The sequence below is a fragment of the Gouania willdenowi genome, chromosome 3 (assembly GCF_900634775.1).
Source record: "Gouania willdenowi chromosome 3, fGouWil2.1, whole genome shotgun sequence".
NCBI classification, from domain to species: domain Eukaryota; kingdom Metazoa; phylum Chordata; class Actinopteri; order Blenniiformes; family Gobiesocidae; genus Gouania; species Gouania willdenowi.
In genome coordinates, this window is record NC_041046.1 from 15,701,523 (window position 1) to 15,726,077 (window position 24,555).

Consider the following 24,555-nt stretch of genomic DNA (forward strand, 5'->3'; position numbering starts at 1 on the left):
GAAGTGCAAACTAGGGCACAGTCATTTTGAAATTACTTGTTTTCCTGCAGAAAATCATGTGGCCCATATGAGATCAAACTGCTCCGTATTTGGCCCCTGAACTAAAATGAATTTGACACCCCTGTTCTACAACAATGATCTTCTAATTATTGATCAGTGAGGACTGTACTATGTCTTTACCTGATTTTTTTAAAAACATTTTAACATTGGCAGTGAAAGAAAACAAGGTCCTATGTGGATGCACATACAGTATGTACGGTACGTATAGAGGTATTAAACATAGCTTATATGAGGATACTTTGTTTTGAGCTTTCGAGACCCCTGCAGCACAGCACCTTCAAGTGGACTTTTCTCTTTTTGTGTATGTTAGTGTTTTTATATTTGCTCAATATTACTGTTACAATATTACAGGCACCATATTGCCCTCCTAATAAAAAACATGTAAATCTTTCATACAATAGTTACTAAATTCACATAGTAATTGGTGAACCCCCCCCACACACCACACACACACATACACACACGCGAACACACACACACTGCAATGGCAACAGAGCGAGGCTGGAAAAGGTAACGCTTTTGGATCAATCTCAACCGCTTTAGCAATGGTTGGCTACATCACAATGAAAGGAGTTAATGACACCCACTCACTCATGGCTTTGTTTTCTGTAAGCAGAAGAGGCTGTTAGTATACACCGATAAGATTAGAGATAAAATGCAACCTTTAGGGAGTGCGGTATTGAAAATATGATTTTTTGAAAATAGAAGATTAAACACTAATTAACCTGTATTATCAAACACTCAACATGTCAAATCAAAATTGAAGTTCAGCATGTTTGGGTTTAAATAGTTAGTACACAAACTTATGGTGTAACCCAGTTTACTTTAAAATGTACACCATTGACAAACCAGTGGAGCATCAAAGGGCCAACATACAGAGACAGACTGAGACGGAAAATGCCTTTGCATGCTCAATGAGAATCCGTGTACCCTTCATTCTTTGGCTATTCCGTTTTAAAACCAAATCTAAGTAACTAAAAAAAACATTGTGGTTATTTTGTTTTAAGGACTTGAAACCAAAACAGAGATACGGAAAAATCAAAAACCAGACAAGCAGCGTTTTTCTGTTTGTGTGATATTTGGATATTTATGGAAAACTATGGACGAGAGCTTCATATTTTAATCTCACCACACAGAGTGACCCGCAGACGGGCGTACGTTTACGCTGCTGTGTTGGACAACATGCAACAAGATCATTTTATCAATCTCACACCGATGGCAAAGAGGTGTAATTTGTGTGTTGAGTTATTGATGCTGGTAGTCTGAATCTGGGAATACTGTGTTCACTTTACTGAACAGTGTTACAGTCCAAATAGTATCCAGATAAACTGGTGACTGACTATCGACTGTGAGGCTGGTGGGAGGAACAATAGATGTTAGAACTTCTACCATTTGACACCTTTGCATAAACAATTACAGCTTTTTTGAGGGTAGTAAAAATATATTTTTTGTACATTATAAAACTGCTAGTCACTAACGGCAGCCGTCAACACAAGAAACAAGGAGCACCAGTAGATTCATTACACCACCTCTGGTTTCTTTAATCACAAATTATGTGCATGTTTAACGTAACATCCATTTTTTTTTTGTTTTGATTTATTTATGTATTAATGACGTTTAAATTCACCAGTTCATCACTAATGTGACTTATGCGTTGCTCCTTTTTTGTCCGAGAGTGTGTCTGTGGGTCCCCTCTGTGTGGTGAGATTAAAACATGTCCATAGTTTCTCTGTGAATATCCAAATATCACACAAATAGAAGATTTAATTTAAAACAGAAAAATGCTGCTTGTCTGTTTTTTTTTTTTTTATTTTTCTAAACTTCTGTTTTGGTTTTAAGTCAGTAAAACGAAATAACCAATTTTGATTTGGTTTTAAAACGGATTAACCAAAGAACGAAGGGTACATGGATTAATGAGAACATGCAAACTGATCACTGGGGCTGTATCCCTACTATTGTTGTAAGTTGCGCTATATAAATAAAGTTGAATTTAATTCAATTGAATTTTAGTAATGGGAAATGAACCTAAAAAACACATTTGTGAAAGTTTGGCTTTTTTTTCACTTCTTATCTGTATGGCTGTATTTTTTTTTCTTCTTCTTTGTAGCATTAGTTGCGTCTGCAGTAGCCTAATGTCTAGTGTTCCACACCAAACTGATAGAGTGCTCCGTCTCTCTATGAAAGGAGGAAATGAAGGGAAGAGGGGAGTAATGCTGATGACATTTTCCCCACTTTTTCAGTCTCAATTACGCACTAATGTGTGATAAAGGCAGAAAAATGAACAATCATTATGTGTGAAGCCTCCTACATTGACAAAACCCTTCGTTCCCGGCCGCCCATTCTTTGGAAAGGAATAATCAGGTTTTGTCCCAAACACCTGCGCTTCAGTTGCCCTGACCTGCAGCCGAAATGAGTGCAATTAATGACAATTACCCTCCAGGTGTCACTACACAGACGCGTACAGATAGGGACTTATCTAGAGGGAACACACACTTGTCCTCCAAGTAAATATGTAATGATAACAGCTGTAACACAGTGGGGCCAAGGGGGCCACAATTGTCACCAGGGCAATCTATTTGTGTTTACCTCAGCTCAGCACCACATTACCCAGACCAGACAAAGCAAAATGGATGGACTTGAGTTTTCCATAATAGCCTAAGGGAAGTGGACTGGAGATGTCGGGCTTTTAGATCAAATGATAAACTCTAAAAGATGCGTTGAAGATGCCGTCTCAGCCTGTAATATTAACAATAATCTCATCAAATGTTAGCTAAATATGAATATGGAAAAGATCAGATTTCTCTGAAATATTAGTTAGCATCAGTAGTTTTATGCTAGGTTGTGGATATTGTAAACTAAGGATGAAAACAAATTGTATTCAGCAAAAACACTAAAGCTCTTTTATGTGCTGAAAACTGACTCTATATATAACTTTAATATAATGTTTTCTTTTTCGTGTGTGATAATCAGTGTTGGGAACGTTACTTTAAAAAAATAATTAGTGATAGTTACTCACTACTTGTTCCAGAAAGTAACAGTAATTGAATTACTCTATAATAAAAGTAACTCATTACCAAGAAAAGTAACTATTTGCGTTACTGTTAGGAAAAAAAAAAGTTGCTATATGTCAAAGAATTCAGATTGTACTACTGTACTATTGTATTTTGAAGACTGTATTCATAATTGTGTTGATGCCACAAGTCTGAGACAGCGTGTTGTGTGTATGACTGAAACAAATATGTGTATCTATTTCTTTATTTAATTGTGTTATTTAGTTTTCTGTCTCTTTCTTTCAAATCGGTTTCTTAAAAATCACAGAAGAATTTTATTATATGTATTTTTTTGTGTAAAATCACAAATCAAAGTTAACTCATCGACTGATGTTATGTCACAAACTCGCACAAAACTTATATAAATAGGTCAAACTATGAACTTGTGATAGTTGTGTCTAAAGTTGGAGTCAATTACAATTACGTCGTCAATTATTCATGCTCAATTACGATTACGATGACCTGCATTTTTTTCCAATTGCAATTAAGATTACAAATCATATTTTTCCCTGGAAGTTCATTATAATTACACAGTTCAATTACAATGAATTACAATTACTGAGCCTTTGATAATTAACCCTGATTAAATGTAACCTTGCCCTTGTGTTAGTTTTCTGTTAGCATCTCTTATGATAACGGGTCAGTTTGACCTATGTCTTAAACCAGCTGGAGAATCTATATATATATATATATATATATATATATATATATATATATATATACAGTATATATATATATATATATATATATATATATATATATATATTTTTTTTTAATGTTAACATGGTCCTAAAGAGAAGGGGCAGGTAGTGTTATTGACTACATATGTGTAAGACATAGAAGTCTAACATGGTTCACCAGGTTTGCATTTAATTAAATTGTAATTGACAGTTTTTATAGAATTTCTATGACGATTACAATTACAAAGTCAATTATCTGAACTCAATTGCAATTCAAATGCAATTACAACAGCAACAGATTCTTTCAAATACAATTACAATCATAATTATGTCATCATTCTAATTAATTACAAACTAGGCAATTACAATTATAACTGAGCCCATCCCTGGTTGTGTCGTTACTCTATAAAATGTTGGAGCATTTACACCGTCTTTGTTCAAATATACAAACCTTAAAGTTCTGTTGAATATTAGACAAAGGCTGTGTTCACTAAATGGTGCCTGTAAAATAATCTCAGGCCCATTTTTCTGTGTGATGTGAGATTTCTCAGGTGTAGAAGCCAACTTTAACCCTCCTCCTCCTCCTCCTGTGGATTCACCATCCTTTCCCTCTGAACCTGCATTTGCATAAAGGTATTAAAATGTGAATAGGAATTAATTTGGACTTTCCCCTCCATAGGAATTAATGGAAGTTTGTTCTGCCCATACACCTTAAATGGCTTGTGCTCCTCCACAGTCCATAAATATTAATATTAATACAGCATCACATTTAAAGGTAGCACTTGACTGAAGCCGTATACAGAATATTATTAGAGATCACGATACGTTTCTCATGAGAAGTACAGCTGAATGAATGCATTGCTTTGCCGTTGTGATCTGTAAAATCCAATCTTCACACAGCACAAAAAGTTATTTTCAGAGAGACGGAAGATTAGCAGGGACAAATGGCAGCTGGCTAAGGCCATTAGGCAAGTGGGGATTTTTTTTCTTCCTACACTCAGTTGAAGGAGAAGGGTCCATAGCCCCAGCTATATCCCAGCACTGATTCAGTCACACCACTGAAGCACTATTATCATGCTCCAACAGATCATCCCTGCAGATAACCACTATCATCATTTCACTGCATCGTTTAAGTCTGCTCACCCACATAATATAGCCCACAGAAGTTTTTTGATGCTCCCCCAAATAATGTGTATTCGCCGTCTATCTATTCTCACATGGTCTTTGTCACTGTCTCGTATGTGGTTGTATCACACATCTTCAGTTGTAGCGTAGGCCCAACGCCGGCCTCTTATGACGCGTTTATTTCGATTTTAATTTCAAATTAAATAAATCCTCTATTTTGTAAACACGTAATTCCTCTTGAAGTTTATTCCGGTCATTCTGCGCATGTGTGACTTGTCGCGATGACGCACTGGTGATGACATAGTCCAAGATGGCCGCCCGGACTAGAGCCGAGAGCATTTATTTGATAAGAGTCCTAAAAGACATGGATATAATGAAAAGAGTGGATGAATGAAAGAATAAACATAATGACATTCACATGGACTTATTACACACACGGACATCTTGCAACAGGCTTCATCAGGGCATGAAGCACCAGAGCTTTACTAATGATGCGTGGATCATTATAAAGTTATTTTTTCACTTATCGTCCTGTATAGTGGAGGTAGAACAGCTGTAGCATTAACCACTGGCTCTGATTGACCAATGTACGGATTTCTATCTTTCTTCTGCTCCGTGGATGAAAGTGTTACTGTTGAGCTGCTGCTGCTTCAAAACTTCAATCAAAATAAAAGTGAAAACAGTTCTAATTATGTGCATGGACTTCTATGTTGTAGCCGAAAAGAAAAGGTTTTTGTATGTTTTTTCCTGATAGAAGTGATAAGTCACGTACGCCCCCTGTCCAATCAGAACCCTTTCTATCCCCCAGACCTAAATGGGAAATAAATAAAGCAGAATAAATCTGTTTTCCATGTAAACCTAAATTCAGAATTACTATTTCCATGTAAACATGAAGCAGAACACTTTAATTCAAATAATTTAACCCAAAATTACTAATTCTGAATAAAACTTAGTACCTGAAGCGTAGTACTCTTTGAAAGATAGTTGTGTCGGTGTGTGAATGCACTCTTGCTTCAGTCTAAACTCTGAAGTAAAGCATGGGAGCTTTTGTCAAAAAAAATATTCAGCAGGTCCTCTTTTACTCCTTTCTTCCTGCTTGAGTAGTGCTGATCCTGACAGGTTACAGTGGGCAAGGTGAGACATGTTAGAAATGGGGCCTGTGAAGGAGGGAAGGTGAAGCATGGCTTCAAAGTCCCAGTGTGTGGGTGAAAGCTGCATGCTGCCACCACAGCGAGCTCAGTAAACAGTATCTGCCTTTAATCTTTGCTCTGTAATCTTTACTCTTCTCACATTTTGTCAATACTCTCCCACTTTGTTCCTGAGGAAGTGAAGAGCCAGGCTGCAAGTGAATGATGTATAAAGAAAAGAAAAGTGCAACACAATACAGAGATCAATTATCAAGGGTAGAGTGGGTAGAGTTTAGTTTGATGTAAGGTTAACACCATTCTCATTCTGAATGACAATAGGCCCGAGCCTGTTTCTTTTAAATGCTAAGCATCGTGACACAGTGATGACAAGAGCACAATGCAAGTACTTACCAGAATACACACACTAAACCTGACGGATTTGGAGGATGAATCCAAAACAAAGTTTGGAGAAACAACACATTTTTTCACAATATGAGAAACACATGATTAAATTACCGCATCATCCATAATGTTTTTTTTGTTGTAGGTGGCAAATGGGAAGTGAACGTGCCACACACAAATTGCAAACTTGCATGTAGCAGTAAACTCTTAAGTAGGGTCCACACATAAGGATTCTCTGTATCTCAAGACACGATTTATTTGTTACAGAACTTACACATGAAGATAGAAAATCAGACATAGAACAGTTTTGATCGTACTGTGTGTGTGCTTCCATAATCTCAACACAGCACATGACACACATAACGACTTGGTCCAAACAGCGATCTTCCTCCAAGACAAGAATCTCATGGGATCAAACGAGATCTAACAACATGACCTAATGCTGCATTCCAAACAACTCAAATCTCAGGAATTTTCCAACCTCCTACTTGAAAATGACTTGGAACGCCACCTGAAGTCGGAGCTCTTACTTGATAATGTCAGGGAAATTAAATCCAATTATTCACCGTCAGCCATGTTTGAGGTATTTCAACACGCTGCTACTAAACTCGGTTGAACCCGTGTATCAGAATTCTCCACTTGGAAACGTCGAGTTACAAGTTGCCTTAAATGCAGCATTATCTGTTTCTCAGTCAGCTCTTTTCTTGATTGGCTACGTTCTGTTCCATGTCACATATCACAGGGTCATGAGTTGGGAGTCGTCGGCTTTCCCTCCACAAGAGAAGTTTTGTTGTAAATATTGAACACATTTTTACGAAGTTTATGTTTATGATTGTCAGCTTCGTCCTGTTTCCGACCCACAATTGGGACAAATTCACACCTCAGACCACAGGATAACCTTATAGGATAATTCTATAAAGGCAGTGGCTATCCGTACGGTTGCCGTATCAATATACCGACATTCTATCCGCACGCAGCACCCCTCATTGGCCAGTTTAGGTCACGTGACTAAGACTAAACTTAACTATCGAACTAACCCTAACCCTAAAAATTGTTGCGATATCGGGTTATAACCTTATCCTAAACCTAAGACGCTACATACTTGTACTTCGGTAAACGTACCAATAGCACCGGGGGTTGTCCGTACGGCAACCATACAAATAGACACTTTCTTTTATAAATCGTAAAATAATTGGACACGTTGGACGGGAAGAGGGAAAGGCAGGACAAAAACAGCTGATTGTCTTCATGTAATGTACCCTGCTGTAAAGTTAAGGTTACATGTGCATCAGGTCACTGCTGTATTGGGCTAGTCCGGGTCGTGCACCCCCCTCTGAGAGCCCTCCCATCACAGCCCGCCTCCTCTGCCGCCCTCTTCCTCACAATCCCACATAAACTCTGATAATTACCACATTAAACTTGAGTTTATTATTTTTCTCCAGGTGCAGGTATGCAGATGATATGAGCCCCAGGTTGCATTTACATACAAATTGAAGGTTTTTATTAATCAGCCAGGCAGCAGGAATCAAACGGCAACACTCCATCAGGCCTTTAAATACATTTGGTGACATTTTTACCCGGCATTAGCATGATAGGGCAAGCGGAGTATAATGTACCAATGATTGCTTTTCCATTGAAAGCACAAACGGTTTCATTTTTCCTGTCATCTCAAATAAGTGTTAAAGAGGGTTTGGAGGCTATTGTGCCAATGCCGTATGCTGGCGACTTGGGACCGCTGATGGCCATATTAAATAACCATTAACGCTTGAGCTTAGATCATTGTGGCATCCGCCTCCTCTGAATTTATCCTGTGATTTTAAATGAAGGCAAGCTGTGCCAGCTTTCATAAAGTGCTCCAGCCCTCTCCATTTTTCCTCAAACTAAATGCATTACAACGGTAATTTTGTGACTGTTAAGATAACTAGCGTTAACAAGCACTTAATTAAAATGTACAATAAATAGCCGTCTGCAGCCTTATCTCCCTTCCAGAGCGTCGCTGGTAGGAGGTTCCAATGCTCAGGCCGGCTGTTCCCCAGCTCGTTTGCAGATTAATTGCTTTTCTGTCTGGCGAAGCCTGCCTCTTCTGCAGCCAGATCGTAAATAGCCAGATAGGGAGTTTATCAATCAGGGCTTTCTACCTCGCTGATCTCCCTCACACAGGCCTGTCTGTCTCACTGTCTGTCTGTGTGTACAACCCACACTATCAAATAGACCCCATAAATAAACTTCCTAAAGCTTTTGTTATTTCAACGCTTCAATTAGCAAATGGACTTCTTTGACTGTGGGTGAATGAATATATCTTTGTAGAGGCTTTTTTTATGGCTTCTAAATTTCTTTTCTCCAAGGCACAAGTGATTATTCTTTAGTTAGATCTTTCAGTTTATGTTCTCTATTCATAGACACGACCCATGGCTGTGCAGGGACAGTAATGGATTGGACCGTGTTATTACACTACTTATGCTTTTAAAGCATTTATTGATACAATAGCTATGTCTCTCTATACAGCCATATAGCCATTTTATAGCACTGCATTTTACAGCTGTTTATGTGTTTACTTAATGCATACAAATGGGCTTCATTAGATACAAGCCACATATAAGAGCAGCCAATACAACAGAAGAAAGCAAACTACAGTATTAAGGTCAATCAGGCCTCGTATCAACAACCTGTATAACCAAATGTATGTTTTTAAAGAATGCAAAAGACGGAAATGTCTTTAGTTATTGCTCAATCTTTCTACAGTGACGCTCTTCTGCCTGTGTCGGTGATGCACCCTTAACCTCTAGATGATAAATCTGTCAGCAGAAGCTGGTAGAGGGAAGACTCTCACACTGGAGGACCCCTATGTGTCCTCCATGACACATCCTGTTTGTGTAGTCCAGGCTTCAGCCAGTAGTTTCCACCCTCATAATTCACAGAATGACAACAATTGCTCTTGTATTTTAAAAAAATAACATCATTACATGCTTGCAATGTGGGACTGGGTCATAAACTGGGGACATGTACTTTATTTGGATTCTGCTGACACAAAAGGTTAATGTGTCACTCAAACTAATGAAAACTGAAAAAGCAATACAATGGGTTTGATTTTTATGGTATCATTTACATTTACACAGCAGTCTTACTGGTTGAGGTAAGCTATGTCTGTAGCTACAGCTGCCCCGTGACAGCCACTCTGAACAACAGCCCATCAGACCACCATTATTATTATTTATATTTTTAATTTTTCACGGGGCAATCTCACGCTTCTATTTTTTTAATGAACTACCCAAGCCTGTTGTGTATGACCCCATGTGAAGAAAAAAACCTGGTGACTCATGACGATGAATGTACATTTTGAGGAAGTTACACTATATTGGGACAATTAGTGGCATAATGATCTATCTATAGATGTAATTTAGAAACATGTTGCCCATCCACAGTGAAAGCCACAATACTTCCACAGAAATAGGTGGTAGTATGCAGTTTGATCCGCACATGTAGAGGTTTGTCTACTATTATCAGGTATTATCTCACATCATTAATGCTGCAATAAATTTTGAACAGTTTCTCATTTTACCTCCAACTGTGTTTGTTTGTTTGTTTGTTTGTCTATTAGCAAGATTAAGTCTAAATGGATTTCGTCAAAATTTGAACCAAAATCAGGCCTAACACCATGGAAGATTCCATTAAAGTGGATCCGGATTGACATATTGAATGTTTGGTTTGTAATTGAAGGATCTTTATGGAATTTTACGTAGTTATGTCAGGATGTTTTTACTCAATCATCACACTGAGTTTCACCCAGATCGTTTCCAGATTAGGCATTTAATGGCAAATTTTCTAAAAAGAAATTGGGGTACGCAAACATTTGGACCTACTGTATCGTTTTTAATGGGAATAGAAATGTCTTCCAAGCCTTTAAAGTGTGAATGGTACCATGATCATGATCAGTGATCCAGATAACTGACAAAGAGGATGTTTGGAACTTGGCTTTTGCCTTTAAAGGCAGGTTCAAACCAATATATTTGTCTATCTCTGATGGATAACTTCTCTATTTCTATTGAAAAACTCTCCTTTCAGCGATGAATGTGATTTGTCTTTACTCATACAATACAATCAAACTAATTTGAGATACTATTTAAAACATGATGTTCATGTTTAAAGGTGAGCATTAATGGGGTCTGAAGTCCTTTGAGGTGTTCCCATGGGTATGTTAGAGAGCAGCCATTTGACAGTGATGATATACTAATTATCAGACTTGCTTCTGTCAGAGCGATTTATAACTTGAGCACATAATACATTTTGTTCTAGGAAGCTATAAAAAGTGTGTAAGAGGTAGCTGTTAGCTCAGATGAAGAGCCTTTCTATTGATTTGAATGATCAAATAGAATTGTTTCCAAAAACAAGTATGAATGAAAGTAACATGATGAACTGACAAAAAATGGAGAAATTAACTTTCGAATAATATAGACAGGGTCAAAGTTTTCAAGATTTATGGAATCCAATACTTTCAAGCATGGAAGTTTTCTCTAAAATGTAATCAATAATATAAGACCTTGGTGTTCCTGGTATTAAACGTGATGATAATAGAGATGTGCCTGGTGTCTAATAGACATAGCTATAATATGAATGTTGCTGCAGAGGGCAGGTGAGGGCATGCACCCGAGGTTATGATGTGAAACTTTTGTAATCATCCCTATTATTATTATTATTATTATTATTATTATTATTATTATTATTATTATTATTATTATTATTATTATCATGGTTATTACAATTATATCTACCTAATTTGTAATATTTGTATTGACATATTGATTGCATTTATTTTACTCTTTTTTTTAAAAATTATTTTTATTTATTTATTTTTTAATTTTTTATGTACTGTATTGTGTTAAAATACATGTACATTTCATCATTACTTATGATTGTAGAGGGAGAGAGGGAAGGATATGAGGGGAAAAAGGCATTTTTATATCTGTATATCTTTTTGGCAACTGTAAAAGAAAAAAAAAAAGAAAAAAAAAAGTGCATCCTGGACCTTTAACCTTTGCTGGTCTTGCATTTGCTTTTCATCTGACCAGTTGGCTTTACTTAATGCCTTAACCGGATTCTGGCAGCCACTGTGGATACAATCAATACAATTATCAGCTTTAGCCTAAATAGGTCAAAAGATGCAGAAGCTCTTAGTCAGAGAGCTGTAGCAACCATGAGATTATACTAATAACAATCAGCTTTTGTATTAAAGTTTTCCCTCTTTTTGTTTGTGCTTTGGAAAGGAAATGAAGTTACTGATGGAAGTCGCAGTTCTTTAGTGACAGCCACACACAGACTCATACATCCATACCTGGCATGGCTTAGAATGAGTCATCTGTCATTTTGCAGGTGCTAGCTTTGCATGATTTGTGTGGTCAATGTTTCTGGTAAAAAAAAATCCCAACGGTCTCCACCAACAGTAACTCAACACAGTGTACGTTTTCCATGAATAATTTGCTGCCCATTGATTTCCAATGTGAGGGTAGAAATATGTCAGATCAACCTCAAGGGGCTGTGGGTGTATCAGGTGCTCACTTTTGTGGTTCAAGTTGTGACAGCCAAGAGTCCATATGTTGTGATCACCAGATCCTAATTTATGGCTGTTTGGGGGGCTGACTTTTCAGAGGAGGGCATCAAACATAGTTTAGAGTTCACTGATCATTCCTGTTTTATCTGTCTTTTAATTTGTAAAGAATATATTACACACAAAAAAAAAAAAAAAAAAAAAAAAAACTCATGACAAAAATATATAGAATACAAATTCTGTTCTAAAAGATTTGTGTGAACTGAACAAAATCCATCATCAATTCAAGACACTTCTGCTATCATTGTGACAGGTAATTATCATTTGTCTGGGTTGTCTGAAGTACATTTTTGAAGTTGATGTAAAAATGGTCAAATGTCAAACCTATACTTTATGATGATATCTTAATATTTGTACTTAATGTATTTCTATGAGAATCAAGGGCGTAATGTTTGTTTGAATATTGGGGGGTCAAGAATGAATCCCCTCCGGGGGGTCTGGGGTTCTCGTCCAAAAAGAAATTAACAAAATTCATGAATTTCCTTCATTCTGGTGCATTTTTAAAAAAAAAAGTTAAAAAAAAGTAAAAAAAAAACAAAAAAAAAAAAACTTTGGTACAATAATCTTACTGAACTCAGTCTTACTTTTGTCATAACAGTGATTGTGATTGGCTGAATTTTCATGGTGACTTACGTGGTTCCTTCCCCCGTGGTAGACGCTATAATCTCAGCTACTAATCTTACAGAATGTGTAACTGTGTCCCATCCTGCTGCTCTTTAGGAAGGTAAACTGTCACATTTTCCAACGTATTTACACAAGTTCTTTGTTTTTTTCACCAGAATGTCTTCTTTCATTCATCTCATTAAAATGTATCTATTTACAATGAAAATAGTTAAATAAATGAATACGTAGATACTCAAATGAACAAATGAATACAATATTTATTCATGAATAAAAATACATCGATTTATTAATCTATTCTATCATGAATTGATTAAAAAATAAACCAAACCAAAACATAAATTGCAATGTAAAAAAAAAAAAAAAAAAAAACATCAAATAGCTTCAATTAGTTTGAGGCTAGAATCAGTTTCTCATTGATCTAACATGCTTTCTCTTAAACAGTGAAGGTGCTTCTTAGAAACTACTTCTTAAAACTTTGTGCATTGTGTGTGTTTTTCCATTTCTCAGTGGACTGGAAAGTCACTATTCAATCAAGTCTGTGTTCTTTAAACTATATGTTTTATCCCTTAAGAAAAGTGCTATAGAATAATGAGACAACAATTTATTAATTGTATATAAAGCTAAAATATGCTAAAAATAATCAAAGTCCATGTGTATATTACATTACCTAGGCGAGATTTTCTTTTGGTGCTCCCTTATATGCCGTTTTTTTAAACCAAGTAATTGATATTTACATCATTGTGATATTATTATTATTATCAGAATAATTTCTAACACTTACTTAGTGGTCTTCACCATATCCACAAAGATACTTTACATGAGGAGAAAACAAGCAAAATTCCTTTTTTTGACATTTGATTTAATTTTGATAAAAAGGGTTTCACATTCACACATAAAAGAACACAAGCAAATAAATAAAAGCCAATTTAAATATCTTAGTAACACATTCAAAATACAAATGATTAATATTATTAGAGTAAGGCATTGCACAAAAACAAGATACAAATAAATGATAGATAGTGGTGTGTTGGCTCATCAAGTATTCTTTTTAATTTAAATACTTATGACTAAAATGTTTCACTATTGACATTCACATTTTGTGAAAAGATACAAAACTTCCAATTCATATGATATATATATATATATTTAGGACCATTTTAACAAAAAATAAATAAAAAATAATAATTATATATTTAAATATTTAGATATTTATAAATAGAAAAAAATCTGTGCACATTTAAGATTTAGCACAAAGCAGATAAAAGTAGATACAAGTTATTTATTATTTAGGAAGTAGATTGACACAAAATACTGAAAAAACACTAGTTTACATGTACAATATAGTTTTATTTAAAGTAAAAAGGTCTCGGCTAAATTAAGAAATATTAACTTTCTTCTAATAATTTATGTATCTGTAAAATGTTTACCTATCTATAGGTCATGTCAAGTCATTTATACACACACACACACACACACACACACACACACACACACACACATATATATATAAATGAAATAAAAAAGGCCCCCTGTACAAAACACAAACTGTGACGTCACTCCTTACATGTACATAATAATACATAGTTCTCTTAAAATGATGTTAAACTAAAATAATAAATTAATAAACTGATGTTGCCATGCAATCAATGTTTTTGTTAAGCTAGTATTTCATCTGTTTCTGTTTAGCACTAGCTGCTAACATACCTTAGCATGGTCACTCTGCTAGCTTGTTTGACTTTCATAGATTAAGAAATTGTCATGGATCTTCAAACACTGACTTACCTCTGGATTTTCCACATTTTCCTCCTCTTCTTTACATTTTTTTCTTCTTCCCTGGGCACCAGATTGTTAGTTTGGTTGTTTAGACATGACGCCATGTGCTGCAGCAGTAAACAGTAAACAACTGGTCAGAGCTGACGTCATCCCTCAGAACTGAACTGGAGTAAAAAATTTTTTTTTCATTAAAACTAGACTAATTATTAATAATACTACCAAGTTTAGTTTGCTAATAATATCAGGGACTTGATTGTTTAATTAATATATAAAAAAAAAAAAAAAAATAAAAAAAAAAAGCTTTTTTTTTTCTAAATTTGCACCCCCGTGATGGCTGGCGCCCCTAGCATTTGCCTATACTGCCTATGCCACGGGCTGGCCCTGGTAGATTAGATAAGTAGTAGTAATAGTTGAACAAATAATCAAAGCAATTAGTAGGGCTGGAACTGTATGCTTTTGTACCAATTTAGTTTTAACAGTTCTTGGATGATGATTCGATTTATATTGCGATTCAATAGTAACTATTTTCACAATTTTAAGTTAATTATTTTCCTTATGCAAAAACAAAAGTTACACTTTTTTTTTTTTTTTTTAACAAACTTTACTTGTTTCCACTTATTTAATGGAGCTTTACACTTATGACTTCAAAGGTTCATTAACTACCACCGAATGATGAAACACTGGCCCACACAGACAGAGAGGGCAGGTATGGCTCTGCCACTGTGAGGTGATTTGGTGTTGCTGTTTTGTTGCAGTGTCACCTTCTGACTGATCAAGTTGTTGATTGGGGTGTTTGCTGGCACCCCAGAGAGGGACGAGGGGAATTGATGAGGTTTAATTGGTCTGTCTCTTGTCAGCTCTCATTAGTTCCTCATTTGACACTATCTGATGGCGTGACTCTACTACACCTACATGGGGATGAGTGTGTGTGTGTGTGTGTGTGTGTGTGGTGTGTGTAGGAGACACAAATGTGTGTGAGCGAGTGAGAGAAAGTGTGTTTTGGTTGAATGCGTTTAGTCCATGATCTTTGTCAAAGTTTTATATTTGCCCAGTCATGGCAGCAGTTTCTTTAATCAAAAAGGAGAAATACCACAGTAGCACAGCCAGGGCTGGACTGGGACAACAATTCAGCCCTGGCATTTTCTGTCCAGACCAGTCTGTTATTAAGTCAGTGATTCTCAACATGTGGCTTTTTATGTCTTAATTTGAATTATCTATCCCCCAGAAAACCTTAAAAGAGGGAAACTTTTTAACCCACTTTTTTACCTATTTCCTTTGGCCATTTTGCAATTCCTTTTTACCATTTGTGCCCCTTTTGATACTTTTTTCAGACTTTAGCTATACTTTTTGCCAATAAATATCCCTTTGTTCATATTTTTTGTTCATTTTTGCAAATTCTTTTTGAAACTTTTATCCAATTTTCCTTTTTTTTTTTTTTTTGACCACATTTCATCCCAAATAGCTAAATTTTGCCAAATAAATACCACTTGTTTTCTTTTTATCCTACATTTTCCCTCTTTTTGTTTCACATTTGTGCCATTTCCCACATTTTTTTTTTTTTTTGCCACATTTTACTCTTTTTCACTATTGTTTGCCACATTTTGCCCATTTGAGCTACTCTTTGCCATTACATACCACCTGGTTCCTCTTTATTTGCCCATTTTTCGGCCACTCTTGACTGCTTTTATCCCGTTTTAGTCACTTAATACTCTTTTCTTCCCAAGTTTTTCCATGTTTGCCTCCAACTCGTCAAAAGAAAAAGTTGTAGCGGATTGGACTGGCCCACTTTGGTTCGACACCCAACCGGTACAATGACCAGCATGCCAGACGGCCAGTCCACCCCTGAGCACAGCACACTCATTTCAGACTTTTTCCTCCCTAAGAATGCATGTAGCATGGCTTAAGTTGTAAACTTTTCTATACAACACAAAAACTTGTGTAACATACGTTTGTGTAACAACTCACCCCTCCAACTAATACATTTGACAACTACAAGACACATTTTTTATTTTACGGATCTGTGAACTTTCTTCCTATAAACCGTCAACATTTCCTAGACATTTTTTATGAAAGTGTCTTACCTCACTATACCTCACTGGGTTGTTTTACCTCACAGAATACATAATAACAGGGCTGTTTAACTTTTCAAAGGCCATAATTTTGTTGATGACTGGTGAAAAAATCACATTCCCTTTAGTCTGCATTGCATAAGGGAGTTCTGGCAGAAATTACACTAAATTGCAATAATCACTTAGCCCTTGTTTTCTTTTGAGAAAAGTCACTATAGTTGTAATGAAGATAATTTAATTAGTATCATTAGTGCTGATTCCAATCATTTAATTACGATAGTTGTCGAAAGACAAAAATCGCATTATCAAAAGTGATTGGTGAAGATGAGGTCATATTGTTAGCTTACATTTGCACGTGTGGTTACCACTGTACTATCTGACTGTGTGAGTGACAGCTGTCAAAATGACTTCAACATGGTAGTGCGAATTGGTGTGGATATGGCAGCGAGCTGTGGAATTTGCTGTTGGTACTTGCTGATAGCTCTCTGAGGGTTTAGGTGTCACTTCTGTGATGGCCTAAGAGCCATTAATTTTAGCTTGTGGAGTGGTTGTTGTAACAAGATATCTTCCTCATGGCAAAGCTCCTAAATATACATGTATTTTCAGAGGGAGTCCCCCTCGTCAGGATATGATGGATGTTGACTAATCGGATGGCGTGCATGTCCGCAGTCAGGCTACTCCACGTTGGTTGAGTGGCTAGTGTAAATCACCGCGAGGGGGCTTTGTTGGGTTCTTGTCTTTGGTAAGGATCTCAGAGATATGATACCCTGTGCTGTTGCTTCCTGAGTGGGTCTATCTTAAGACTCCACATGGAGGTCTGGCATTCACCAAGTCTCTGTAGGTTTGAGGCTAGGCAGGCTGAGGGCTGCCTGTGGCCTACAGTTACTCAGAGAAACACTTACCATGTGCCTCTCATCTATTCCTGCCCCTCACTGGCAGAAACCTCTGAATATATCTAGATAAGCAGTCCCCATGCTTGGCTATGACTTTACTTCTTGGCCTTGGATGCAAACAGAGGACAGCCATCTTTCCTTTCATCAGTAGATAAAATGTCTCTTCATACTGTGTGAACAAACGTATAGTGCAGTCAAACACAACAACCTGCTCTCCTGTCCTTCCCTCTCTGGGATACAAATCCCATCTCACAAATGTTTCTTTCTGACACTGGGTGCTCAGTGCAGGTGAGGCATCGGATGAGTAACTAACTACCACTGCTAGACTCAATAGATGCATTTCATTTCATTTCATTCAGGCAATTTTACCTCGGAACTAAGAACTTAGCCTAAAACTCTGTATTTTAACTGCTGAAACAATAGATATAAATTATCTCCCAGGTAGATTTATCATTGCCGAGAACTGTCCCTAAATGAGGGCAGGTACTTTTGAACAGACCATGGACTTTGCGGAGTTTGCTGAGCCCACTTCTATTTGGATAAAGCCATCAACGTTTTTTAAGCCTACTGCTGATCGGCCGCTACAGTTACCCAAATACAGTTTATAAATCTGCACAATTAAGAAGAAAAGAAAATGATACTCTCTAACAAGATAGAAATGTACTGATTAGCTCTGCATTAAATTGTTCTGCCTTTTCAAATCATTTCTGCTTTGATTAAATAAAAAAAACAAAATGAAAGAACCCTGTTTCAGGCCAGTGCTTAGCGATGACATTCTCTCTAGAGCAGCTTAGGTCCGAGGTAGAGCATCAGGATGAAGAATTAAAAGTAGATAGAGCAGAAGAAGAGAGATATGAGAGGTGGGGGGTGTCTACTGTTGTCTAAGTGAAGAGCATGGCGTGTCCTGGAGGATCTAATAAGCACGTTGAAAGCTGATAAGGATAAGCTGTCCCCCTGGCTCTGGGGAGCCTTGTTTTAACCCCCTCTCTTTCTGATTTTCTCTCTCTGATCTACTTTTTAAAATGAAGTTGTCTAAACACACAGAGTGGTAGAAGCAATCAAGAGAAGAATGCAAATAAAGAAAACACGGCATTTGTGAGAAGGTGAAAAGCAGGTGTATGAATCAGGATAAAGAGTCAGCAATAGATTAGGATTAGCAGGGAGAAAGTGTTAAAGAGACAACGGTGTGAAGCTCTAATGGAACATGGCAAAAAAGAGATAAATTAAAAGCCAGGAGTGAAAACAAATATGTGAGGGTTTGTGGAAAGGTTGTCGAGACGAACAAATGAGAGGATGTATTGTGGAAATCGAGAACCTATATAACGTCTGAAAGGGGCCTGCTGGGGTGTCAGAGCTTTAGATCCAATCCTGTCCCTGGGGAAACAGAAGAGAGGAGAGACATTGACCTTGCATTATTTATGCTTTTCACAATTGGTTCAGGCAGATGCTGCTTCACATTGTGTCTTCATAATTAGGAATCGCTTGAAGCAGAAGAAGAGGAAATACAAGCAGACGGACCTGTCTGTGTGCGAATATGTGTGGGTCTGTGATTGCTTTTGGGATGGTAGGTCAGAACAAAGATTACTGAACAAGATTCGGACCCGAGAGATTAATCAGAATGGTACAAGGAAATTCTTACAAATCAAATGGATTCCATTAAAGAACAGCAAGCTAATACAGTGGCTATGGAAATCCTTTGTATTTACTGGAGTAGAAATAATACCACATTTTTGGTAAAAATTGCCCAGACAAGATACATTACAGGAGCTATCTTTTGATGTAAACAGGTAATAGTAATATTTTTTTATGTTTAGACTCAAAAACACAAAAAAAAGAGAACTGTTTTCAGTGAGCCTAGACCAATAGCTCTCACAGTAACACCAACCTGCTGACGTTAGGGAGCACTATAGCTTGTATGGAGATTGGGTGCAACTCAACTTTCAATTATTTTCTGAATATTCTGAAAGCATCCCGTACACCTCCTCCCTTTGCTTCCCCTCCTCACCTTTCACCCTGCTGCACTTTTATATGATAACACTGTCAGTTTCAAATTTAATTACATGAAACTTGACATACACAGCCCTTACCCTGTCATTACCTCGTCTGGGTCCACCCACTCATCACTGAGAGCTCCATCCACGTGCCTCAGAGAGCCGAGAGTAACCTGCCTCCCACTGGCTGTGTGTGATAGTGGGTGTAGTCAATAGGCATATGTGTGTCGTGCATGTGTGTGTGTGTGTGTGTGTGTGTGTGCCTGGGATGTGGAGATTTGTATGGTGTGTTAGTCACACCCTGTGTTATCAGCATCTCTGTGAGGAGCATAAGCATAGCCTGAGGGGACTGGAGGTACCATCACAGATGGTGTGATGTCAGGGTTCCTCAGTATGCTTTACGTAGATGTTAAGGGACTGTTATCCCATCTACTAAGTTTTGCCACCTTGTGCCAGAATGCCATCCCACAGAGCAGAGGTTGAGTCTTTTTTGTTTGGCAGTCAGTGACCCATGTGGCATCTTTTCTTAAACACCAGTCAGCCAAATATGGCAATCGATGCTTTCGCAGAAAACCCAGACCTAATCCTGTTATCCTTTTCCTTCAACAACCTGCAAGGTACAAGAGGCGGAATCCCAAAAGTCGGCAGCCCATGCAGGGCCAGCCCCTATCGCTATAAAAGCAGGCTTAGCTGAAACACAATAGGTGTGTAATTTCAGGTTTTTGTTAAGCCAAAATCCAATCACATACATGACTGCAAGATCACAGAGAGACACAACAAGAGAAGGGGCCTCCGAGGTGGAGGTGTGTGTACCTCACACAAACAATCTCCACACAGCTGAGGCGCCATGACGTGCTGCTAACTAACTAGCCCTCAGCGGAGAGATTAGGCTGGCTTCTACATTTTTAGAGTGAGGGGATAGGTGGATGATTGTTCCTTCCAAGTATCTCTTGCACTTAACTGATATTCAGTTTCTTTATAAGAAAATAGCATGTTACAATTGTGTGTGGCTTTTTGTTTTGTTCACTTATGATCCTTCAAACATGGGTTCTCACCAATTTTATTTTCTAATTGACCTTTTAATGAATTGAAAATTACAAAAATATTATTTTTATCATGTAAATGTTTGCACAGACTAACAATAACGGTTGGTCTGTGGCTATGTTTGAGCTTGTTTGTGGTTTTGATTTTTGCTTCTTGTTTTTGCGGATGATAAATTAAATTAATGTATGCATTTAATATTTGAAATGCCCTGATGAATAATTTATAATGAAAAGATTAAAAGTAAAGTAATAGATAAAAAGAGAAACCCAGCAATAACCAGTACACAAATTCAGGACAAGCCAAAATGAATTTTTAACTGCTCAGGCCCGCTGGTCTCTGTTCTAGTTTGATGATGAATAAGAGGTTTGCATCTTGACCTGTTTTCAACAAATGTAGTCTGAGAGATGTTCTTTAAAGCTGATTTATGGAATAAACTTACAGTCCAGTGGATCAAATCATCTAATGAAAGCAGTACATTATTTCCAAGTAATGCTAATCCCTGCTTGCTTACAACAGACAGACATGATCATTACCATCATAATTATTATTCATGTAAGTCAATTATTGCTGCTAGTTTGTCTATTCTGATGACTTCATTAGCACAGTGGTTGCAGCAAAGGAAAGATTTTAAAGCCAGATGTGACCCAGTTAGGATACAGAGGTAAATGTAAAACAATTTAACCACAAAAAAGAAAACACTTTTCATTACATACATCATAAAAGTGTTTTTGAAGCCACTGAATTGCCTTTGAATGCCCGTTACACCCTTGTGACAGTACCATCTAGCCAAACATGGATACCAGAACACTCGGGTTTCAATGCTTCTGTCCGACAATTATTATGAAACCCTCGGAGTTCACATTCTGGATTATCCTGGCCTGCCATCTAAATTGCCCCTGCCGTATTTAAGGCCAGAGTTAAATGATTTGGAGGCGCCCCATCTCCGTGCACGTACGTTGTTAAAGACTTTTAATGCCATAATCACAATACGTTGTTGGACTTTTAAATGTTTTTAATCCATATGGATCCTTATATTCTATCCTATCTGTTGTCTAACTTGATTTTCAACTGCCAGCAAGTCTCTCCTTCCATGTTAAAGTGTATCTCCCATATTAAAGAACATGTATCCAGTGTTGTATCATATATTAAATAATAACACTGCTTAATTTGAGCAACTTTGCTCTCCCATTCTTTAAGTTACAGGAGGTGCTGAACTTTTCAAGCTGCATTTTTTATTCATTTTGGCAGGTTCATAATACAGCTTTCAAAACGTATGTTACAGAAATGAGAAATAATAAAAATAAAAACAGTTAGTTACATTTGTTTATATTGCTTATTTGTGAATCGAAGCTCCCTGCTAAATGACATCGTCATCTTCTCCAAGACCAAGGAAGCGCATGTGTACCACGTACAACCTGTGCTGAGAAGTGTAAATTCCATTCCTTACCTGTATCATTTCTGAGTTACATGGTGGCTAAAAGTTAGCATTTAGATATAAGTTAGTAAGGTCACTGCAGTCACCTTCTGCTCTATTCCTGACTCCTGCGCTTGTTCGGGTTTGCCAACTTATAAAGCTACTTCATGTTTGATTACTGCTCAGTGGATGGTCTACGTTCTGTTCTGACTGGTGTCAGGGTGCCTTCCCATGGTCACCTGCGGCCAAGAAAAAAATCAGACTGAGAAAAAGATTTACGTCAGCGTTCATTCTTTAAATGCCTGACACTGAATGGGCCTCAGATGTAGGAGCATGGGATGTATTGTCCCAAAGATCCACCGCTGACTGGAAACTGCACCCCTGTGCCGAAATATCCAGACACCTGTCTCCTGCATAGAATAACTACTAGATGGATCGAAAGAAGTGGCGGCATTGGCTGAAGGGTGCCAAGATAGCCTTCTTGGTTTTGAAAAACAATAATTCACTTCAATTCAACTTTATTTGTATTGCGCAATTTACAACAAAGTCATCTCAATGAGCATATCAAAATATAAAATTAATAATAAGAAAGAGAAAACCCAACAAGATCCACACGAACAAGCATTTAGCGACAGTGGAAAGAAACAACTCTCTTTTAACAGGAAGAAATTTCCAGCAGAACCAGGTTCAGAGGTGGCAGCCATCTGCTTTGACTGGTTGGGGTTGTGGACAGAAGGACCAACATAACATGATAGAGAGAAAGAACATCAGAGTGTACCAGACTTGTTGAACCGTGAACCACGGATCAGGAACTGCCATCATCAGCTTCACAACACCTGAAAGAGAGAAAACAGAGAAGGGCGAGGAGAAGGCACTGACTGCAGAAAAACGAGATACACTATTATCAAGTCAGCCTGCCTTGGCCTTGGGCCTCACTCCCAGTGGCCTAGTCAGCACTTATTACCAAAGTGACAAATCTCTTTCCATTTATTGGTAAGCTAACAGCGACTCCAAGATCTGTAAATGTGACCGTTCACAGACGAGCCCATGTCTGCTCTAGTGGTTCGGTTATGTTATGATTCAGTCCTGTTTATGCAGACTGTAAATCATAACCAGCTACATCAGAATTTGAATCTCTTCCTGTTCATAAGAATCTTGAATACATCTGAATACACTGCTAAAGACTAAACTCCTGCCCTGTTCTCTGGCCACTGTTCTTCATCCACTTCAATTACACTCAATTACACCCTTGCCTGTTGTCCTTCAATCCTTATGGTGGCTCACATTTGAGGACGACATCCATGACTTTGTTAAAGAATGTATCACCTGTGACCAGCAAAAGATATCTCATCAGGCTTTGGCGGGACTCCACCAACCTCTCTCAGAGCGCCATATCTTCTGTCTCCATGGTCTACCCATTGTTGTTTTTGATAACGGTCCACAATGTTCCAGGTTGTTTTGGAGGAAGTTCTTCATCCTTTTAAGAGGACCACCAGTCTCTCTTCCAGGTTCTTCCCTCAATCCATAGAGTGTTGGAGACACCCCTACATTGCATTGTGTCCCACAACCTGTCCTCTTGGCCTCAGCAGCTACTGTTGGTAGAATACGCCCTTATGTCAATATTAGTATAGTATTCTATAGCTTAAGAAAATAGTAGTAATCATCTTTTTTTCTTTGCTTTGGCCAGTGAAACAATATAATGAAAAATTCTGAACTAAAATGTAATTACTTGAACCAAATACAGTAGGTACAGAATTATAGAACAGAACGATTCCACAATATTCACTCATTAATTTACACAAACTCGTGTAGGACGGAATACAATTTCACCATATATAAATACTGATCATACGGATAAGATGGCAACGTTTTTACCTTTTGATCATGAGAACCTGTTTGTTCCCACGCCTACAACAAATGTTTACACAGTGTAGGGTGAAGAACTGCACACACAGACACAATTTCCATATTGTTACATTTCAATAGAGAGATCCTGTCTGTTGTCGCTTATTAGGACATTATGATTGATAGTCCCACCCCCTCAGGTCATACCCTAGACCACGGGGGCTCAACATTTTTCAGCTTGCGAGACAACTTCTACCACAGACAGCTCTTCGCAATCTACTTCTTTTGGGTGGTTATAATTGTAAATAACCTGATTTTATTATTTCAACTATTACAATGATTACATTATTATGAAATATTTTTATAATAACAAAATACAATAATAATATTGAGGCAGTAGCACTTAAAAACTGAGATTGAAAGGTATTTTAAAAATGTAAATACAATCAATACAAATATTTTTTAAATAAGGTCTGTAAAATATACAGAGTAAAAATGTAGCATTTCCATTTCATCATGGCAGAACCAAAACTCAGTTTATCTCTGATCATCTCACAGTTCTGTTATAACAGAATTATAAGCACATTATATCAATCCACAAAAGCTCCAAACACATATGCTCACTTCATAAAGACCCAGGTATACAGAATCAAATCTTTGCACTGAATCAGAACACATGCATTGTCTGTTTTAACCCAAATCTTGTGAGTTATCTGAGAGGCTGATGTTCACACAACGAAGAAGTAAAGTCAGGAAAACTCACGGAAAGTTGATTTAACACTAGCATGACCAGAGTGGTGTCATTTGACACCTATACCTATAAAGTCCAAGCTGGTGTCATTTGGCGGGTGTGAAC